Below are 15,821 nucleotides of genomic sequence, written 5' to 3'. Positions count from 1 at the left end.
CTGATTGTTGAGACACAACTATATCTGTTGAAAATAGTCTGGTATACACCAGTAAATTATAACTGTGGTTTTGCTGTTCCACGGTAAAAAATCTCTATTATCCAGCTTTTGGCATTTTTTGCTGTAAGAAATAAATAATAGTGTCTCCTGATTGTCCAGAAACAAATATATCTGTTGAAAATAGTCTGGTTTAGGCCCAAGAAATACAAGTGTGGTTTTGCCGTTCCACTGGTCAAATCTCTGTATTATCCTGCTTTTGGCATTTTTTGCCGTTAAAAAATAAATAATAGTGTGTCCTAATTGTTCAGACACAAATGTATGTGTTAAAAATAGTCTGGAATACACCAGCAAATTATAACTGTGGTTTTGCTGTTCCACGGTGAAAAATCTCTATTATCCTGCTTTTGGCATTTTTTGCCGTAAAAAAAAATAATAGTGTCTCTTGATTGTTCAGACACAAATATATCTGATGAAAATAGTCTGGTGTAGGCCAGAGAAATTCAAGTGTGGTTTTGCAGTTCCCCGGGTCAAATCTCTGTATTCTCCTGCTTTTGGCTTTTTTTGCCGTAAAAAATAAATAATAGTTTCTACTGATTGTTCAGACACAAATATATCTGTTGAAAATAGTCTGGTATACACCATTAAATTATTAGTGTGGTTTTGCTGTTCCACGGTAAAAAAATCTCTATTATCCTGCTTTTGGCATTTTTTTTCATAAAAAATAAATAATAGTGTCTCTTGATTGTTCAGACACAAATATATCTGTTGAAAATAGTCTGGTATACACCAGTAAATTTTAACTGTGGTTTTGCTGTTCCACAGTAAGAAATCTCTATTATCCTGCTTTTGGCATTTTTTGCCATCAAAAATAAATAATAGTGTCTCCTGATTGTTCAGACACAAATATATCTGTTGAAAATAGGCTGGTGTAGGCCAGAGAAATCCAAGTGTGGTTTTGCAGTTCCACGGGTCAAATCTCTGTATTATCCTGATTTTGGCATTTTTTGCCGTAAAAAATAAATAATAGTGTCTCCTAATTGTTCAGACACAAATTTATCTGTTAAAAACAGTCTGGTATACACCAGTAAATTATAACTGTGGTTCTGCTGTTCCACAGTTAAAAATCTATATTATCCTGCTTTTGGCATTTTTTGCCGTAATAAATAAATAATAGTGTCTCCTGATTGTTCGGACACAAATATATCTGTTGAAAATAGTCTGGTATCGGCCACAGAAACAGAAGTGTGGTTTTGCAGTTCCACGGGTCAAATCTCTGTAGTATCCAGTTTTGGCACCTTTGTATCTTTAAAAAAAACAGTTTGAGTGTGTTGCTCACTGTTCAGCCGCAAATCTATATTTTTAAAAAAAGTCTGGTATACACACCAGTAAATTAAAACTGTGGCTTTGCTGTTCCATGGTAAAATCTCTCTATTATCCTGCTTTTGGCATTTTTTGCCCTAAAAAATAAATAAAAGTGTCTCCTGATTGTTCAGACACAAATATATCTGTTGAAAATAGTCTGGTATACACCAGTAAATTATTAGTGTGGTTTTGCTGTTCCACAGTAAAAAATCTCTATTATCCTGCTTTTGGCATTTTTTGCCGTAAAAAATAAATAATAGTGTCTCCTGATTGTTCAGACAGAAATATATCTGTTGAAAACAGTCTGGTATGCACCAGTAAATTTTAACTGTGGTTTTGCTGTTCCAGGGTGAAAAATCTCTATTATCCTGCTTTGGCATTTTTTGCCATTAAAAATAAATAATAGTGTCTCCTGATTGTTCAGACACAAATATATCTGTTGAAAATAGTCTGGTATACACCAGTAAATTTTAATTGTAGTTTTGCTGTTCCACGGTAAAAAATCTCTATTATCCTGCTTTTGGCATTTTTTGCCGTAAAAAATAAATAATAGTGTCTCCTGATTGTTCAGACACAGATATATCTGTTGAAAATAGTCTGGTATATACCAGTAAAGTATAACTGTGGTTTTGCTGTTCCACGGTAAAAGATCTCTATTATCCTGCTTTTGGCATTTTTTGCCGTAAAAAATAAATAATAGTGTCTCCTGATTGTTCAGACACAAATATATCTGTTGAAAATAGTCAGGTGTAGGCCCGAGAAATACATGTTTGGTTTTGCAGTTCCACTGGACAAATCTCTGTATTATCCTGCTTATGGCATTTTTTTGCAGTTAAAAATAAATAATAGTTTCTCCTGATTGTTCAGACACAAATATATCTGTTGAAAATAGTCTGGTATACACCAATAAATTATTAGTGTGGTTTTGCTGTTCCACAGTAAAAAATCTCTATTATCCTGCTTTTGGCATTTTTTGCCGTAAAAAATAAATAATAGTGTCTCCTGATTGTTCAGACAGAAATATATCTGTTGAAAACAGTCTGGTATGCACCAGTAAATTTTAACTGTGGTTTTGCTGTTGCAGGGTAAAAAATCTCTATTATCCTGCTTTGGCATTTTTTGCCATTAAAAATAAATAATAGTGTCTCCTGATTGTTCAGACACAAATAAATCTGTTGAAAATAGTCTGGTATACACCAGTAAATTTTAATTGTAGTTTTGCTGTTCCACGGTAAAAAATCTCTATTATCCTGCTTTTGGCATTTTTTGCCGTAAAAAATAAATAATAGTGTCTCCTGATTGTTCAGACACAGATATATCTGTTGAAAATAGTCTGGTATATACCAGTAAAGTATAACTGTGGTTTTGCTGTTCCACGGTAAAAGATCTCTATTATCCTGCTTTTGGCATTTTTTGCCGTAAAAAATAAATAATAGTGTCTCCTGATTGTTCAGACACAAATATATCTGTTGAAAATAGTCAGGTGTAGGCCCGAGAAATACATGTTTGGTTTTGCAGTTCCACTGGACAAATCTCTGTAATATCCTGCGTTTGGCATTTTTTGCCGCAAAAATTAAATAATAGTGTCTCCTAATTGTTCAGACACAAATATATCTGTTGAAAATAGTCTGGTATACACCAGTAAATTAAAACTGTGGTTTTGCTGTTCTACGGTAAAAAATCTCTATTATCATGCTTTTGCCATTTTTTCCGTAAAAAATAAATAATAGTGTCTCCTGATTGTTGAGACACAACTATATCTGTTGAAAATAGTCTGGTATACACCGGTAAATTATAACTGTGGTTTTGCTGTTCCACGGTAAAAAATCTCTATTATCCAGCTTTTGGCATTTTTTGCTGTAAGAAATAAATAATAGTGTCTCCTGATTGTCCAGAAACAAATATATCTGTTGAAAATAGTCTGGTTTAGGCCCAAGAAATACAAGTGTGGTTTTGCCGTTCCACTGGTCAAATCTCTGTATTATCCTGCTTTTGGCATTTTTTGCCGTTAAAAAATAAATAATAGTGTGTCCTAATTGTTCAGACACAAATGTATGTGTTAAAAATAGTCTGGAATACACCAGCAAATTATAACTGTGGTTTTGCTGTTCCACGGTGAAAAATCTCTATTATCCTGCTTTTGGCATTTTTTGCCGTAAAAAAAAATAATAGTGTCTCTTGATTGTTCAGACACAAATATATCTGATGAAAATAGTCTGGTGTAGGCCAGAGAAATTCAAGTGTGGTTTTGCAGTTCCCCGGGTCAAATCTCTGTATTCTCCTGCTTTTGGCTTTTTTTGCCGTAAAAAATAAATAATAGTTTCTACTGATTGTTCAGACACAAATATATCTGTTGAAAATAGTCTGGTATACACCAATAAATTATTAGTGTGGTTTTGCTGTTCCACGGTAAAAAATCTCTATTATCCTGCTTTTGGCATTTTTTTTCATAAAAAATAAATAATAGTGTCTCTTGATTGTTCAGACACAAATATATCTGTTGAAAATAGTCTGGTATACACCAGTAAATTTTAACTGTGGTTTTGCTGTTCCACAGTAAGAAATCTCTATTATCCTGCTTTTGGCATTTTTTGCCATCAAAAATAAATAATCGTGTCTCCTGATTGTTCAGACACAAATATATCTGTTGAAAATAGGCTGGTGTAGTCCAGAGAAATCCAAGTGTGGTTTTGCAGTTCCACGGGTCAAATCTCTGTATTATGCTGCTTTTGGCATTTTTTGCCGTAAAAAATAAATAATAGTGTCTCCTAATTGTTCAGACACAAATTTATCTGTTAAAAACAGTCTGGTATACACCAGTAAATTATAACTGTGGTTTTGCTGTTCCACAGTTAAAAATCTCTATTATCCTGCTTTTGGCATTTTTTGCCGTAATAAATAAATAATAGTGTCTCCTGATTGTTCAGACACAAATATATCTGTTGAAAATAGTCTGGTATAGGCCACAGAAACAGAAGTGTGGTTTTGCAGTTCCACGGGTCAAATCTCTGTAGTATCCAGTTTTGGCACCTTTGTATCTTAAAAAAAACAGTTTGAGTGTGTTGCTCACTGTTCAGCCGCAAATCTATATTTTTAAAAATAGTCTGGTATACACACCAGTAAATTAAAACTCTGGCTTTGCTGTTCCATGGTAAAATTTCTCTATTATCCTGCTTTTGGCATTTTTTGCCCTAAAAAATAAATAAAAGTGTCTCCTGAATGTTCAGACACAAATAAATCTGTTGAAAATAGTCTGGTATACACCAGTAAATTATAACTGTGGTTTTGCTGTTCCACGGTAAAAAATCTATATTATCCTGCTTTTGGCACTTTTTCCAGTAAAAAATAAATAATAGTGTCTCCTGATTGTTCAGACACAAATATATCTGTTGAAAATAGTCTGGTATACACCAGTAAATTTTAACTGTGATTTTGCTTTTCCACTGGAAAAAATCTCTATTATCCTGCTTTTGGCATTTTTTGCCATAAAAGATAAATAATAGTTTCTCCTGATTGTTCAGACACAAATATATCTGTTGAAAATAGTCTGGTATACACCAGTAAATTATAACTGTGGTTTTGCTGTTCCAGGGTAAAAAATCTCTATTTTGCTGCTTTGGCATTTTTTTCCGTAAAAAATAAATAATAGTGTCTCCTGATTGTTCAGACACAAATATATCTGTTGAAAATAGTCTGGTATACACCAGTAAATTTTAATTGTGGCTTTGCTGTTCCACGGTGAAAAATCTCTATTATCCAGCTTTTGGCATTTTTTGCCATAAAAAATAAATAATAGTGTCTCCTGATTGTTCAGACACAAATATGTCTGTTGAAAATAGTCTGGTATACACCAGTAAATTATAACTGTGTTTTTGCTGTTCCACGATAAAAAATCTCTATAATCCTGCTTTTGGCATTTTTTGCCGTAAAAAATAAATAATAGTGTCTCTTGATTGTTCAGACACAAATATATCTGTTGAAAATATTCTGGTATACACCAGTAAATTATAACTGTGGTTTTGCTGTTCCAGGGTAAAAAATCTCTATTTTCCTGCTTTGGCATTTTTTTACGTAAAAAATAAATAATAGTGTCTCCTGTTTGTTCAGACACAAATATATCTGTTGAAAATAGTCTGGTATACACCAGTAAATTTTAATTGTGGTTTTGCTGTTCCACGGTGAAAAATCTTTATTATCCTGCTTTTGGCATTTTTTGCCATAAAAAATGAATAATAGTGTCTCCTGATTGTTCAGACACAAATATATCTGTTGAAAATAGTCTGGTATACACCAGTAAATTATAACTGTGGTTTTGCTGTTCTACGGTAAAAAATCTCTATTATCCTTCTTTTGGCATTTTTTGCCATAAAAAATAGATAATAGTGTCTCCTGATTGTTCAGACACAAATATATCTGTTGAAAATAGTCTGGTGTAGGCCCGAGAAATACAAGTGTGGTTTTGAAGTTCGACGGGTCAAATCTCTGTATTATCCTGCTTTTGGCATTTTTTGCCGTAAAAAATAAATAATAGTGTCTCCCGATTGTTCAGACACAAATATATCTGTTGAAAATAGTCGGGTTTAGGCCCGAGAAATACATGTGTGGTTTTGCAGTTCCACGGGTCAAATCTCTGTATTATCCTGCTCTTGTCATTTTTTGCCGTAAAAAATAAATAATAGTGTCTCCTAATTATTCAGACACAAATGTATCTGTTAAAAATAGTCTGGTATACACCAGTAAATTATAACTGTGGTTTTGCTGTTCCACGGTAAAAAATCTCTATTATCCTGCTTTTGGTATTTTTTGCCGTAAAAAATAAATAATAGTTTCTCCTGATTGTTCAGACACAAATATATCTGTTGAAAATAGTCTGGTGTAGGCCAGAGAAATACAACTGTGGTTTTGCAGTACCACAGGTCAAATCTCTGTATTATCCTGCTTTTGGCATTTTTTGCCGTTAAAAATAAATAATAGTTTCTCCTGATTGTCCAGACACAAATATATCTGTTGAAAATAGTCTGGTATACGCCAGTAAATTTTAATTGAGGTTTTGCTGTTCCACGGTAAAAATTCTCTATTATCCTGCTTTTGGCATTTTTTGCCGTAAAAAATAAATAATAGTGTCTCCTGATTGTTCAGACACAAATATATCTGTTGAAAATAGTCTGGTATACACCAGTAAATATAACTGTGGTTTTGCTGTTCCACGGTAAAAGATCTCTATTATCCTGCTTTTGGCATTTTTTGCCGTAAAAAACAAATAATAGTGTCTCCTGATTGTTCAGACACAAATATATCTGTTGAAAATAGTCTGGTATACACCAGTAAATTATAACTGTGGTTTTGCTGTTCTACGGTAAAAAAATCTCTATTATCATGCTTTTGGCATTTTTTGCCGTAAAAAATAAATAATAGTGTCTCCTGATTGTTCAGACACAAATATATCTGTTGAAAATAGTCTGGTGTGAGGCCGAGAAATACATGTGTGGTTTTGCAGTTCCAAGGGTCAAATCTCTGTATTATCCTGATTTTGGCATTTGTTGCCGTAAAAAATAAATAATAGTGTCTCCTAATTGTTCAGACACAAATGTATCTGTTAAAAATAGTGTGGTATACACCAGCAAATTATAACTGTGGTTTTGCTGTTCCACGGTAAAAAATCTCTATTATCCTGCTTTTGGCATTTTTTGCCATAAAAAATAAATAATAGTGTCTCCTGATTGTTCAGACAGAAATATGTCTGTTGAAAATAGTCTGGTATACACCAGTATATTATAACTGTGGCTTTGCTGTTCCCCGGTAAAAAATCTCTATTATCCTGCTTTTGGCATTTTATGCCGTAAAAAATAAATAATGGTGTCTCCTGATTGTTCAGACACAAATATATCTGTTGAAAATAGTCTGGTATACACCAGTAAAATATAACTGTGGTTTTGTTGTTCCACCTTAAAAAAATCTCTATTATCCTGCTTTTGGCATTTTTTGCCATAAAAAATAAATAATAGTGTCTCCTGATTGTTCAGACACAAAAATATCTGTTGAAAATAGTCTAGTGCAGGCCCGAGAAATACAAGTGTGGTTTTGCAGTTCCACGGGTCAAATCTCTGTATTATCCTGCTCTTGTCATTTTTTGCCGTAAAAAATAAATAATAGTGTCTCCTAATTATTCAGACACAAATGTATCTGTTAAAAATAGTCTGGTATACACCAGCAAATTATAACTGTGGTTTTGCTGTTCCACGGTAAAAAATCTCTATTATCCTGCTTTTGGTATTTTTTGCCGTAAAAAATAAATAATAGTTTCTCCTGATTGTTCAGACACAAATATATCTGTTGAAAATAGTCTGGTGTAGGCCAGAGAAATACAACTGTGGTTTTGCAGTACCACAGGTCAAATCTCTGTATTATCCTGCTTTTGGCATTTTTTGCCGTTAAAAATAAATAATAGTTTCTCCTGATTGTCCAGACACAAATATATCTGTTGAAAATAGTCTGGTATACGCCAGTAAATTTTAATTGAGGTTTTGCTGTTCCACGGTAAAAATTCTCTATTATCCTGCTTTTGGCATTTTTTGCCGTAAAAAATAAATAATAGTGTCTCCTGATTGTTCAGACACAAATATATCTGTTGAAAATAGTCTGGTATACACCAGTAAATATAAGTGTGGTTTTGCTGATCCACGGTAAAAGATCTCTATTATCCTGCTTTTGTCATTTTTTGCCGTAAAAAACAAATAATAGTGTCTCCTGATTGTTCAGACACAAATATATCTGTTGAAAATAGTCTGGTATACACCAGTAAATTATAACTGTGGTTTTGCTGTTCTACGGTAAAAAAATCTCTATTATCATGCTTTTGGCATTTTTTGCCGTAAAAAATAAATAATAGTGTCTCCTGATTGTTCAGACACAAATATATCTGTTGAAAATAGTCTGGTGTGAGGCCGAGAAATACATGTGTGGTTTTGCAGTTCCAAGGGTCAAATCTCTGTATTATTCTGATTTTGGCATTTGTTGCCGTAAAAAATAAATAATAGTGTCTCCTAATTGTTCAGACACAAATGTATCTGTTAAAAATAGTGTGGTATACACCAGCAAATTATAACTGTGGTTTTGCTGTTCCACGGTAAAAAATCTCTATTATCCTGCTTTTGGCATTTTTTGCCATAAAAAATAAATAATAGTGTCTCCTGATTGTTCAGACACAAATATGTCTGTTGAAAATAGTCTGGTATACACCAGTATATTATAACTGTGGCTTTGCTGTTCCCCGGTAAAAAATCTCTATTATCCTGCTTTTGGCATTTTATGCCGTAAAAAATAAATAATGGTGTCTCCTGATTGTTCAGACACAAATATATCTGTTGAAAATAGTCTGGTATACACCAGTAAAATATAACTGTGGTTTTGTTGTTCCACCTTAAAAAAATCTCTATTATCCTGCTTTTGGCATTTTTTGCCATAAAAAATAAATAATAGTGTCTCCTGATTGTTCAGACACAAAAATATCTGTTGAAAATAGTCTAGTGCAGGCCCGAGAAATACAAGTGTGGTTTTGCAGTTCCACGGGTCAAATCTCTGTATTATCCTGCTTTTGGCATTTTTTGGCATAAAAAATAAATAATAGTGTCTCCTAATTGTTCAGACACAAATGTATCTGTTAAAAATAGTCTGGTATACACCAGCCAATTATAACTGTGGTTTTGCTGTTCCACGGTAAAAAATCTCTATTATCCTGCTTTTGGCATTTTTTGCCGTAAAAAATAAATAATAATGTCTCCTTATTGTTCAGACACAAATAAATCTGATGAATATAGTGTGGTGTAGGCCAGAGAAATACAAGTGTGGTTTTGCAGTTCCACGGGTCAAATCTCTGTATTATCCTGCTTTTCGCAATTTTTGGCTGTAAACAATAAATAATAGTGTCTCCTGATTGTTCAGACACAAATATATCTGTTGAAAATAGTCTTTTATACTCGAGTAAATTTTAACTGTGGTTTTGCTGTTCTACAGTAAAAAATCTCTATTTTCCTGCTTTTGGCATTTTTTGCCGTGAAAAATAAATAATAGTGTCTCCTGATTGTTCAGACACAAATATGTCTGTTGAAAATAGTCTGGTATACACCAGTATTTTATAACTGTGGCTTTGCTGCTCCCCGGTAAAAAATCTCTATTATCCTGCTTTTGGCATTTTATGCCATAAAAAATAAATAATGGTGTCTCCTAATTGTTCAGACATAAATATATCTGTTGAAAATAGTCTGGTATACACCAGTAAATTATAACTGTGGTTTTGTTGTTCCACCTTAAAAAAATCTCTATTATCCTGCTTTTGGCATTTTTTGCCATAAAAAATAAATAATAGTGTCTCCTGATTGTTCAGACAGAAATATATCTGTTGAAAATAGTCTGGTGTAGGCCCAAGAAATACAAGTGTGGTTTTGCTGTTCCCCGGGTCAAATCTCTGTATTATCCTGCTTTTTGCAATTTTTGGCAGTAAAAAATAAATAATAGTGTCTCCTGATTGTTCAGACACAAATATATCTGTTGAAAATAGTCTGGCATACACCAGTAAATTATAACTGTGGTTTTGCTGTTCCACGATAAGAAATCTCTATTATCCTGCTTTTGGCATTTTTTGCTATAAAAATAAATAATAGTGTCTCCCGATTGTTCAGACACAAATATATCTGTTGAAAATAGTCTGGTGTAGGCCAGAGAAATCCAAGTGTGGTTTTGCTGTTCCCCGGGTCAAATCTCTGTATTATCCTGCTTTTTGCAATTTTTGGCCATAAAAAATAAATAATAGTGTCTCCTGATTGTTCAGACACAAATATATCTGTTGAAAATAGTCTGGTATACACCAGTAAATTTTATCTGTGGTTTTGCTGTTCTACAGTAAAAAATCTCTATTATCCTGCTTTTTTTATTTTTTGCCGTAAAAAATAAATAATAGTATCTCCTGATTGTTCAGACACAAACATATCTGTTGAAAATAGTCTGGTATACACTAGTGTTGAGCCACCCCCGTAGTGTTCGAGTTCGGTTCGGTTCGTCGAACACGCGTGTGTTCGCCGAACTGTTCGTCGAACTGTTTGTCGAACACCTTCGAACACCGTTAAAACCAATGGCAGGCAGACAAAAACACATAGAAACACATAGAAAACACCTTCAAAGGTGTCCAAAAGCTGACAAACTGCTCAGAAGACACAACTAACACATGGAAAAATGACAAGTACATATAGTCATGCGAAAAGAAAAGAGGTGGAGGAGTAAAAGGAGGGGGAGACACAGATATAGGCATGTCATGCCCTTCTAAAATCCAAAAAGTGAGAAGCCGACACGGCCAGTCCGCTCCTGCCCGTGACACCTCCGTGTCGCCGGGTTTGTGCCAGAGCCGCGGTGAACCCTGATGGCCAGCCCCCCTCTCCCAATACTGGTGCCTGTCCGCTGGTGGGTCGAGCGAGCCCCCCTGTGGTGGAGGCAGCTCTAAGCTTTTTAATTTAAATTGTCTATCTAATTTGAATGAATACACTTTAAATCCATTTACAAGGATCTATTGGAGGGCAAGTCTCATGCCAGCAGCCGCGTAATTCCAGCTCCAGTAGCGTCCACTAAAGCTGCTGCAGTTAAGAAGCTTTTATAAGGATCGAGCTCGGCTGTCCACCGCAAGGCATCCTACTGCCAGTCCCAGCCCCTATGCCTTGGGGTGCCTCCTGATGCTCTTCACTGAGTATCCCGTGGTCCCGAAGCATTTCCTTTGAAAAAATTAAGTGTCCAAACTACAGGTGGTGTAGCTTGCTTAACAGCCGGGATAATCCGCTGACTAGCAGACACTGCTACTAGGCACAAAGTATTTCCTGGGCTAGATGCAGTTAAAAATTTGTAATTAGATACTCTCGTTGGATGCTGAGAAAGCATTCCATAGAGTCTCCTGGCACGCCATATATGATTCTCTTAAAAAGCTTGGGGTAGGGGTCTAGGGGACCCTTTTATAGCCAAAATCACGGCCCTGTATCACAATACGTCACCTAGGCTGAAGATAAATGGAACTGTAGCACCCTGAGGGCTCGGTTGCTACAGAGGTATTGCACCTCACCCAGAGGTGTGATATCTCACTCTCAGGTAAGGATGTAGTGTGGATCAGGACCCGACACCTGCATGCATTACACCACATTGCCGTGGGGCAGGGCGACCAATATGCCCCTGAGATGGGCACGACAGTCCCTGTCCCTGGCTGGAGTGGGGGGAGGGAACACTGAGGAAGGGGAACCCTGTAGTGCAGGAGCAGGGAGGAAGCAGTTCCTGGGTGCATTGAGAAGGGAGTATAAAAGGTGGGCACCATCTTAGTTCAGTGCAGAGAAGTCTGAGCAGAAGTGGCAGGGAGCAGGGGCTCTGCATGAGCTCTGCTCCGGAGGCGGGCCTAGTAACAGAGGCCCAGGCCTGGAAGAGGGAGAAGGAAGGAAGAGGAGCGGAGAAGGCTCCAGGAACGAGGAATGAAGGGATCCCAGGGGTGCGGACGGGCGAGTCGCCACCGCACGCCCGAATCCACCTGCGTGGAGGGGTCAGGCCAAAGGGGGAGACCGGTCCCCGAAACTAGTGGAGGCAGGAAACGACCCTCAGCTAGAAACAGGAGGCTGTGACATTTTATGTGGCGCAGCCCCTCGCTACACCCGCTAGGAAGGCACCACATAGGGTCAGGGAAACTGGCGCCAAGTTTACCAAGAGGAGGCCCGAGGCAGCCGGACAGAAGGGTTGGTAAGAAAGGCCAGACAAAGGACACACAAAGGGGGTCCTGTGAAGCGCTCCAAAGTTATCTGGGAGTTGTCTGAGCCCCTCACCTGGTGAGCACAGTACGACGTGGGCAGCCGTTACCTGCAGACGTGGTCTGGATGATAAGAACTGTGAGTAAAGGCCCTGGACTGCATCACTGACTCCGTGTCGTTACTGCTGCTGCCCTGCACCATCACCCCCATCCTCCGCATACACTGCCCTGAGGCCATACTCCTCCCGTGGGGAGTTATGCTACGCTCTGCTGCACCCACAACACCAGCCTCAGCGGTCTGCCCTGGAGCGGCGGTTCACTCTGACCGCAATCCACGGGTGGCGTAGTCGGACATTTAAACATCAAAACCACATAAATAGTTCCGCCACTGGTTTGACTGCCCTGAGCCACGGAACCGGGTCGCCGCCACGGAGACTACAAAAACCAGCATCCACCAAAAAGGTTCCGGCTCCGGGTGTCCCAAGGCCCAGGGGGCGCGTCAGAACATTTTCATCACCTTTCACAATCACCAATGGGACAAGGCAGGGATGTTCTCTGTCCCCTCTCTTATACATCCTAGTGACGGAGCAGCTGCTCTCATCAATTCGCCATAACCCCAATATTAGGTGGATTGAAGTGGGAGGCACCGAGTACAAGTGCTCTCTATTTGCTGATAATGTTCTAGTATATATCACTCAATCACATTTATCCATCCATGCTGTTATGGCTGAAATAGATCACTTTGTTACATGGTCAAATTTTAAAATCAATGCAGCGAAGTCTGAGGCCCTCGATGTCTCCCTCCCCAAATCCATATAGGATTCCATCCAGTCCAACTTTCCCTTTGCCTGGCCCTCACAGGGTATCAAATACTTAGGAATGCATATTCATAGAGACCTCTCCCATCTATGTTATCTTAATTTTGGGCCCTTTATTGAACAACTCCATACAGACCACGGTTGGCAAGTTAGAACTGTAAGATTCACTACGTGAACCACTGGTGTTTTGTGGAAAAGCACATGTACACTGTGTTCCAAATTATTATGCAAAAAGTGTTTAGGAGTGATAAGGGAAGAATTTGTTTGTTTGTCAGTTAAACTCATTGATGGTGATGTGTGTCCGGGCTCTTTATATCACTGTAAGCAATTGCAGACACCTGTGCTAATTAGTTTGGCAGGTGTGTCCAATGAAAGGCAAGACTACTTAAGAAGGCTGTCTCACATTATTAAGCAGCCTACATTTTCTGCCAAAATGGGAAAGAAAAAGGATGTGTCGGCTGCTGAGAAGCAACAAATTGTGGAGTGTTTAGGTCAAGGCATGACTACAATCAACATTGTGCGATGATCAGGATGAAGTGTCTTGGCAATCAAGAAGTATGTAGCTGATTCACAGTACACACGTGTGCGTGCTGATAAGGGCAAATTGAGGACTCTTTCCTACAGGCAATTACGTCAGGTTGAAAGAGCAGCGGCAAAAAAGCCTTGTCATAGCAGCAGACAAGTTTTTGAAGCTGCTGGTGCCTCCAACGTCCCCCGAACAACAAGATGCAGGGTCCTTCAGAGGTTTGCAGCTGTGCATACGCCATCCTGTCGACCTCCTCTATCCACTTCACACAAGCAGAAACGGCTCCAGTGGGCCAAACATTACATGAAGACTGATTTAAAAACTGTTTTGTTCACGGATGAGTGCCGTGCAGCGCTCGATGGTCCAGATGGATGGAGTGGAGGATGGCTGGTTGATGGACACCCCACGCAAACACGGCTACAGCGCCAACAAGGAGGAGGTGGAGTAATGTTTTGGGCTGGAATCATGGGGAGAGAGATTGTCGGCCCCTTTAGGATCCCTGAAGGCGCTAAAGATGAACTCCATAATGTATGTGGATTTTCTCAAACAGCACTTCCTGCCATGGTTCAAGAAGAAGAACCGTGTATTTCACAGCAAGATCATTTTTTTGCATGATAATGCACCATCTCATGCTGCACATAAAACCTCTGCATCTCTGGCTGATATGGGCATAAAAGGGGACAAACTTATGGTGTGACCCCCATGCTCCCCTGACCTGTACCCCATTCAGAACCTTTGGAGCATCATTAAAAGGAGTGTCTATGATGGCGGGAGGCAGTTCATATCTAAGCAACAGCTCTGGGAGGGTATTCTGTCCTCATGCAAAACAATTGAAGCAGAAACCATCCAAAACCTGACAAATTCAATGGACGAGAGAGTTCAGAAGCTCCTTTCGAACAATGGGTCCTATGTGAAAATGTAACATCACCTAGAATAAAGTTTTGAGTTGAAAACTGTTTGATTTCAGTTTCTAACAACCTCCTAATGCTTATAATTTCAAAAATGACCATTTTTTTGGTCTTTATTAAAATGAAAAGGTTGATCGAAAAGTTTGGGGGATCTAAGAGTGTGGCAACCCAGTAGTCATGATTACTTCGAATTCTGACAATATGAGGGTCATGCTGCAGGTAGTGCAGCAAGAAGGCACTTATGTGTCTTGCGCATCTCGGAGCCCCAAAATTATTTTCCGGGCTAGATGCAGCTAAAAATTATTATTAATTTTAAATCTGGTGAAGCTTTAGTATAGATGGCCTAATAGGATCAGTGCTGCACACTGCTACAAAGGCCAAATTATTTTCCAGCCAAGATACAGATAAACATGATTAGTAATTTGAAAGCTTAAAACGGTTGGTAGGGTGAATTTAACCAATCATCAAGCTTTTACTCTCCCCAGGATTACACAGGGGTAGAAAAGTCGTTTCGGATCCATGATTTGTTCATCTTTATGAACGTGAGTCTGTCTACATTATCAGTGGAGAGCCGCGTGCGCTTATCTGTCAGCACACAACCAGCAGCACTGAACACACGTTCAGACAGAACGCTGGCTGCGGGGCATGACAAGATCTCCAAGGCGTAAGTGGCTAGCTCCGGCCATTTATCCAGATTGAAAGCCCAAAAAGAGCAAGGGTCCAGTGACACAGTCATGGCTTCAATGTTTACTTGGAGATACTCCTGTACCATCGTCTCTAGGCGTTGACTATGTGTCAGACTTCTTGTCTCCTGTGGCCTTGCAAAGGATGGGCTAAAAAAGTGGTGAAATGATTCCGCAAAATTGATGTTACCAGCAGATACTGTGGTTCTGTTACGGTTTGAGTTCTGAACACTTGACGGTCCCATGGTTGGCAAGTTGGAACTGTGAGATTCACTACGTGCACCACTGGTATTTTGTGGAAAAGCACATGTAAGATTCTGCAACAGTCTCTGCTGATACTCCTGCATGCGTGCATCCCTTTCTATGGCAGGAATAATTTCTGCAAATTTACTTTTGTACCGGGGATCTAACAGTGTGGCAACCCAGTAGTCAGGATTATTTCTAATTCTCACAATTCGAGGGTCATGTTGCAGGTAGTGCAGCAAGAAGGCACTCATGTGTGTTGCGCAACCAGGAGCACCAAGTCCCTGTTGTGTTGGTGGCGAGGTAAGAATCATGCTTCCTTCCTCTGTCCTCTCCCCCCAACCTCGCACAACAGAAATGTGATCAAGGTCTCCCTCATCTGATGAGTTTTCCATCAGTTCGTCCTCCACTTCTTCCTGGGCTCCTGCACCTTCCTCACTAGTTTGGCTGCTACCATGCGCCCTGGTAAAACCATCTCCCCCACCCTCACATGCCTGCCGCCTTATTGCTGCCGAC

Source organism: Phyllobates terribilis, unplaced genomic scaffold, assembly GCF_046119375.1.
Source record: "Phyllobates terribilis strain yellow unplaced genomic scaffold, ASM4611937v1 Scaffold_9__5_contigs__length_417890890, whole genome shotgun sequence".
In the NCBI taxonomy this organism is placed as follows: Eukaryota; Metazoa; Chordata; class Amphibia; order Anura; family Dendrobatidae; genus Phyllobates; species Phyllobates terribilis.
Note: the sequence above shows the minus strand (reverse complement) of the source record.